General features: G+C 35.7%; 1 long non-coding RNA gene across 1 annotated transcript; it reads right to left on the bottom strand.

The window, feature by feature from the left end:
- Nucleotides 1–741: 741 nt before the first annotated feature.
- On the bottom strand, nucleotides 742–6,810 carry LOC113965086. The gene is made up of 4 exons (XR_003533429.1): nucleotides 6,674–6,810; nucleotides 4,580–4,626; nucleotides 3,279–3,390; nucleotides 742–822 (listed from the first exon to the last, which is right to left on the bottom strand). It is a non-coding gene; the product is annotated as an uncharacterized LOC113965086 (long non-coding RNA).
- Between the last annotated feature and the right edge of the window lie 668 nt (nucleotides 6,811–7,478).

Raw genomic sequence — 7,478 nt, forward strand, 5'->3', positions numbered from 1 at the left:
TACAATATTTATAAGACTCAGAATTGAACTTAGCACATAAATAGTTTCCTTTATTTATACTTTTCATAATATCAACACACAAACTACACTACTTTTAGAAACTGGTTATGAACATGCAATAGACATTTTTATCTATTCCCAGATCTAAATAAAAAGGTACATTTATACTAGATACACCATATGTCACACATATATGGTCATATACATACTGTTACCACTGTATTTATGGACATAGCAATGCAGTGATAACAGTGTTTTTCTGGTCCCTTTCTACAGTCAAGTGCACCTCATGTAATTGTTCCTTTTATTTAAATCCATCATTTTGAAGGACCTGGTTTCACAGAGGCAACACCCTCACAGAGAAAAGATGTTCTTTATAGCAGACAGGCAGCTAAAGTTAGGAGAGTTTAACATACAGGCAAGGGTCTAAATGCTGCTCAGAAGCAAACACATAAAACATGCTGTCACTGGAAGCATAAGAGCTGTAGCAGCATGGGTGGGAGTTTATTTTCTTGTCTAATTTGGCATCTCCATATTTAGGATATTATCACCAAATTAGGTCCAAATTCCCTCTTTAGTAGAAGAGAGAAAAAAAAATTGACAAGAAAAGGTACTTCAGAATTGCACACTAATTTAGCATTTTCCTGGTTTACTCCTACGGTAATAGCTGATTTTTTTTCCCATCCTGATCTTTTTTCAGTCTGATCTCCCATACTAGGCCTGAGAGCAACAGTACCTGGCTTTATTTAGTATATTCTTCCTCAGCTGTTCACAGTTTGCCCAGTGTGTGCTCTTGCAAAGCCCAAGGCTCTTCTCTCTGTGCTGCAGGCACAAGTGGACATGAACAAAAGAACGAAGCTAGCTTGTGTGCTCATGAAAAAATGCATAAAATGAATGACAGTCCAAAAAACATACAAAGTAAACAGACACATCCAAAAGGAATGCTTCACATCGTGTCACAGTTTTGGTGCTCAAGGTTAAATCTGCAATCCACTACCTACCATACTGTTCCTTAGCTTTCAGGGAGAAAAAGACAAGCTGTAGCTGGAACAGAAAACCTCTGGAGAAGGGTTAATCTTCGGAGTGGCCCATGGTCCTCCACCAAGGAAGTACAGTGAATGGTTCAGAGCAGAACAAGTATTTTTTTCTCCATTGCATAAAAGGTACCTTACTCAGGTCTTGTCTCAGAAAGGTAGAAAACCATGGCTCTTCACACCCCATAAACACAAAAGAGGTAGAATCACAGAATCATAGAATCAGCCGGGTTGGAAGGGACTTCTGAGGTCATCAAGTCCAACCCTTGATCCAACACCGCTGTGGTTACGAGACCATGGCACTGAGTGCCACATCCAGTGTCATCTTAAAAACCTCCAGGGATGGAGAAACCACCACTTCCCTGGGCAGCCCATTCCAATGCCTGACCACCCTGTCTGCAAAGAACTTATAGAAGAAATGGTCCATAACAGCTGAGCGTCTTAAAAATCATCAATTACTTCATAAGGGACAAGAACAGATATCAGGGAGCACCACACAGCAAGGGTGAGATGGGTGAACAGAAGTGCACATTATCAACTGATGCAATCCAGCTGCCAAATTAATCAGTTAAATGAGTGTGGACTCCTGGGTTCTGTTTTAAAGATTTCAATTTTTTTTAACTCTCTTCAAGTTTGTTTTTGAAGAATAATTTTACTACTCTGTTGGATTTCCCAAGTTTTCACCCTTTCCAAACAGAAAAAAAAATTACTATTTTGTCCTATGGGTAAAAACTCAGTAATCATTCCATGAGAAATTAGGAATCAGAAATAATTCTTTCATCAGAGTCTTTCTCTCTGCCTAGGGGAACTTCAGCTTAGATAAATAGTGGACAAGATTGAAAAAAATCTTGAAACTCACTTGATCATAGGCTTTTCCAGATGAATAATACTGTAACCCAATATAAAAAACAAGTACAGAAGTAGCTTAAAGAATTAGATCACTCAAGGAAAATAAAAGGCCAAATCTGTTTTGCCTTTATGGAACAACTGGTAAAAGCAAAAGCAAGAATTATTCAAAATGGTATTTTCTTAGGCTTCTTCATTATCATTTTCAGGCAGTGCTTTTTCACAAGATTAAAACAAAAGTAAGTAAATGTATTTATAGAAAATGTTTAAATATTCATGGTCATGAAGCATGGCACAACCTCATTTTGTGTTATTCAGACTCATAAAATGTGAAATAAAATGATATTTTCCCCCAATTCAACCTTTTTTTAAAAGGAAATGCTGACTAAAACAAAAGAATCATGCAAAACAAATGATCAGAATAAAAGGATAATATGAAGTATGGATGCTAATTGAAAAGCTTTCATTTTTACTCAAAAGCTATTATGTGTTTTCATTTAGGGTTTTTGGGTTTGTGATTTTTTTTTGCATAAATAAGTTTAAACAATGGGTAATACAGATTTATTTATGAATTTGTTAGGCTGGAATTTTAAATAGTCTCAAAAACCCAAGCTGGTCAAAAATTAAATAATATAAAATAAGCCACCTGCTCCAATTAACATACCTAATTTCTTCTCTGCTTTATGTAGCCATTTTTCCCATGAGCATATTCCACATGCAAAATTTGGAGCGCCAGTGTACCTCTTTTGTTTTATATTTCCAATATTATTTAGTTTTGCAAGCCTTCAATTTTTACTTAATTCTCATCCAAGCAGATTTATTTTTTAAAAGTTACAGCTTTTTTAAGACTTACTGGTTAGCAAAGTTGGGGTTTGGGGTTTTAACTTTCTTTTTCTTTTTTTTTTTTGTTAAACCTGATGCTTATCCCTGATGTACATGCAATTTTTGCTTTAAAGTATTGATTTCACAGCTCCCTGAAATTTTTGAGCACTTGTCTTTGAAGTATCCCACGTGACAGCACTTGTCTTTGAGACCTTCAAACCTGTTCCTGCTAGTTGTGGGCTATAGAGTCACTTCACCACAGAAACCCATAAGCTGTGGCTGTGTGTCATTCTACCCTTCAAAGCTTTTTTCCTTCTGCAGCTTTTGTCTGGGATTATTTTATTGTGTCAGTGACTAACAGGCCCCCTTAGATTGTCATCCTTTATTGCCTATTCCTGACAGCTGCAAAAATACTGGCTTCCTTTTTTAATCATGAAATGAACTGTTGCAGGAATGGGGAACACTACAGTTTCCTCCACATAACGTTCTCCAATCAGAAAATTATAATTTCTCAGATGCATTAGCACAATATACTAGGAAACAGCTGCATAATTTAACTTAATTGTTAAGCAATACCTCATTATAGCTAGACAGTAAATTCAGCAGTTCACATTTTTTGAGCGCCTCTCGTCTTTTCAGTGCTCACATCATGTTCTCTTTTTCATCTGCCTTTCTTCTCCCAAAGGTGCTGGAAAAGAGCCATATTTGCAATAAAAATGAATTTAATCTTCTTTAAGAACCAGTTTAAATTCATGGTAGATGCCTACGATTCAAATTGATAGGAAAGTAAGCCCTTGTAGATAACCCTGGAAAGTCTGATAACAGACACTCTTCTATTTTTTCAAACAAATAAAAAATCCCATCCAAAATCCAAGACCAACTAATCATTCTGTTTTGAAACACATCTTAACTTCTAAAGGCCTACGATAGCAGTAAATATTGTTCAGCAGGGTAGAGGTGGAGAGATTCAAAAAGAATAGAATTCAATGCAGATGTCGTGAGCATCTAATGTATGAGTTGTTATAAGACACTGTGAGATATGAAACCATTAGCATTCCCCACTAGTTCATCTAAGAAAATGTAATTTATGGTATGAACTTGATTAGGCAATGTCGGCAAGTTAACACCATTTCTTCTCCAGACACTCAGTGAATCTAGTCCTGCCTCTCTCCCTCCCTCCCTTCCTCTACCCCTCCTTTCCTTTTTTTCTACCTTCCTTCCTCCTTAATAATGGTTTCATCTTAAACCAGTTTAGTTTTAAATCTTCTTCATTCCCAAGTTTGGGGTTTTGTTTTTGTTGTTTTTTGTTTTTTGTTTGTTTTTTTTTTTAAATTAGTACTGTCTGTGTCAATTTGAACATATTTATGCAATTACATTTGAGTTCAATGGCAAGAGAGCTATTTGCATAGTGTCTTCACGGTGTATGTCTATGTGCTGATTCCTAACTCCCGGGCAAGTTATTAATTTACTGGATTTTCTCGGTTGACAAAAGAAAAAATTCCACTTAGTTTCTATATTAGACATATTTTACGTTTTAAGCGACTATTCCAAACATACATCACTGTTATTGCTGCCACGTGTTTAGGTACCCCTGAAATATTTATGTTGTATCATTAAATGCCAACACAAAAATCCCCTAGGGCTGCCTATAACTTACAGGTGTGTTCCCAGTCCTGCTGCTGGTGGGTTCTGCCTCTTTGGACCAGAATCTTTCCTGTGTTCTGAACACCAATTGAGACTGCCTGTTCTATCCCAAGAGTGACTGGCACACCTTGCTCTGTCTTTAGTAGTTGTACATTTCTCTCCCATATTGTTAACTCGGGGTTCCTATGGTGTGTGGGAGAAGGAAAAGATGTTACCCCAAAGGTGATACTCACCCTCCAGCCCCTGGGAAGAGGTTGTCTGGAGCGTGGACTCTCCAACACTGAAAATAAAGGACACAGCATCTTCATTTGTAAGTCTACTTTCAGTCATGCTAAAGGCACACAGAACTGATTTGGAATAAGATCAGAACAGTAAATATTAAGAACCACTGCTTACATTCCCCGCTGTAAGTTAGGACTATTATAGAGAAGCACTCAAGAGAGAGAAGGAAAACTTCAATGACCTTTTCCCTTGCCAGTTCTATGTACTATGAGCAATCAGTAATTTAAGGTGTTCTATAACTGTAGTCAAACATTACAAAAACTTAAACCTTGGGCCTTTACAGGAAGATTTTGAAGTTTTGTTCTTTTGTTATTTTTCAGATTTGTTCCCTTTTATGTTCACAGAGATTAAAATAAAATCACTTGGATACAAGAAACAGTAGCACTAGGAATCTGAAAGTGTTTAGTCAGACTGTGTAATTACTGATAACAATCAATCATCCCTGTAGTTTCTGATCCATGTAATTCCCCACCCACTGAAATTCAACTAGTTTCTAATAAATCTTTCGTTACTAAAAAATTGAAGAAATGGTTTTTGCATATTTATAACCATTTAATAATCAAATTTTGGTTGGGGTTTTTTTTGTGATTACTGCACATCTTAATACAGCCTGAATTTATTAGATCAATTGAAGAAGTTTTCAATTCTGTAGATTGTTTTTTTGGCTAAGAAATATCAGCATCATCTGATTTCACTGATATCTACCCAGCTTGTTTCCCATACTGTGGATTAATACATAATCCTTGCTCTTTCTCCCTCATGAGGAAACAAAAAGGTCCTGATTGCTACACCTGGACTTTTTAAGCAAGATGTGACAGTTCAGAATCTGACAAAACAGAGTGAAAATGCCTACCAGTTTATGAGTATGTAATTATACAACGAAATGTGCCTGTAGTTTTACTAAAGGGAATGACTAATTGGCTTCCTAACCTGGTCATCTAATTACAGTAAAAATGTAGTTATTACATGTAGTTCTTAGGATAGCCAGTTATTTTCTGTTGATAATTACAGAAGAAGAGGAGGGAAACAGCCTTGCCAGTGTTTGCATAAGGGAAAGAATATTTCAATTCTGCATTAGGCAAGGGAAAGGAAAAGATCACCACAAATATGTGGTGAGGTTTAATTTTAAAGTATATAATTTATACCAGTGATATTTATTTGCTACATAAAAAGTGCAGTCTTTTATTTAGAGAAGGTATTAAAATAAGTGTGAACCTGGGAGAAGTGAACACCTCCTATGAAATATTGCCGAGTTACAAAAAAAATAACTTCATTGCCTGACTTCATAAGTGTCCACAGCTACAGAATTAATGTTTTCAATGTAAAATTAACCTTTGTGTTACAAACAGCACCTGATCTCAGTCACTAAGAAAAGTACTCCCTGTGGCAGAAGCAGTTTCTTGCTCTCTGCCTCCAGCCTGTTGAAACACACCCTGTGGTTGTAAGGACTTCAATTGGTGAAGTTAGATACTGAATATTTTATCATTCTATTTTATAAATATATCCTAATCACAGACTCCTCGCATATTTGATGTATGGTGAAGGCTCTGGTCGTGTTATGGACAATCTTTTCTTGTCTGTTCCAAGAAGAAAAGCGGTTTTGGCCAAGTCAGAACCCCATTAAGAGTATTTCTCAGTACGATTCAGCACGTCTGTATATTATTTAACGAATCTGATCATGAGCTCACTGTTCCTAGTTCAAATTCAAGAGTAGCTTAGATGAAGAAATTGCACCTGTTTAACCTGGAGATGAATCAGGTCTTCTGATGAAAAAATGTCAGAGAAGGGCAATAACTCAGTAAATTGAAAAATGCTAAAGAGTGACAGCTATTGTTCTTTAAACCAAGTCCCCATAGAAAAGTTTGTCAATCTGCTGTTGCAAACATATTTACAAAAGGTGCTGATAAAATCTCTGGGTATGCTTACAACAGGGGAAAAACACAGTCCTTCTGTGGTCAGTGCAGCAGCTATGAAAACAATGCAAACCAAAAAATAAATCTGAAATGCAAAACCTGAAAACAATTATTCAAGCAAGTATAACTTACCTAATATGTTAAAGTAAACAATAACTCCATTAGCATATTTTGCAGTTCCCTGATAGCCAACCATACTTATCAACAAGGAACTGAGTCTTCTTTCTGCATGAATTAACCTTCATCTTTATCTCTCAGAGTTTTTGAATGGCAAACACTGTAACAATGATTGAGATTAAAATGTTAGCCTGAAGTCAGATACCTGATACAATGGATGAATCTTTAATTCACTTTTAAATTGCTTAAATAATGTTACATTCAAAATTTTCTGCACGAATGAACATTAATTCAGCCAGCAAAGAAATGTTGCCATGTTTAATTCAACAGTTTTAAAAATTTACTTGTTAAAAGATTCTAATTTAGCATTTTCTTTGGTATTCTATGCCTTGCTTTGTAAGATGCATCAACAGACCATGATAAAGAGATTAAACAAAGCTGTAAAAATTCTGCCGAAATGGAGTATTTGTTTTTATTACAATGGCTTTTTACACAGAAAACTATGACAAAAATAAATGACATAATTTGATAGCAGATGAACACAATCATGGCCTCTGCTTCTGCAGCAGTTCACTGATAGGTAAGTAACAACTAATAAAGAGGGTTCTTGAAGCCTAGTGGGTCTAATTCTCTTATTTATCACTATTTGTCACTTAGACAGGTGTCGGTCCTTGAAAAATCCTAGAAGATTGGAAGAATTTCTAAAATTCCCTAAAGTGTTTAAAATATTCTGAATTTAATAAACTGTCAAGTGACTAGTTCAATGATATAAAACAATCGGCATTAACCTGATTAAATATTATATTTATTAAGGGAAAAA

Source organism: Neopelma chrysocephalum, unplaced genomic scaffold (genome assembly GCF_003984885.1).
Source record: "Neopelma chrysocephalum unplaced genomic scaffold, ASM398488v2 Primary Assembly neopelma1_44, whole genome shotgun sequence".
Lineage (NCBI taxonomy): Eukaryota > Metazoa > Chordata > Aves > Passeriformes > Pipridae > Neopelma > Neopelma chrysocephalum.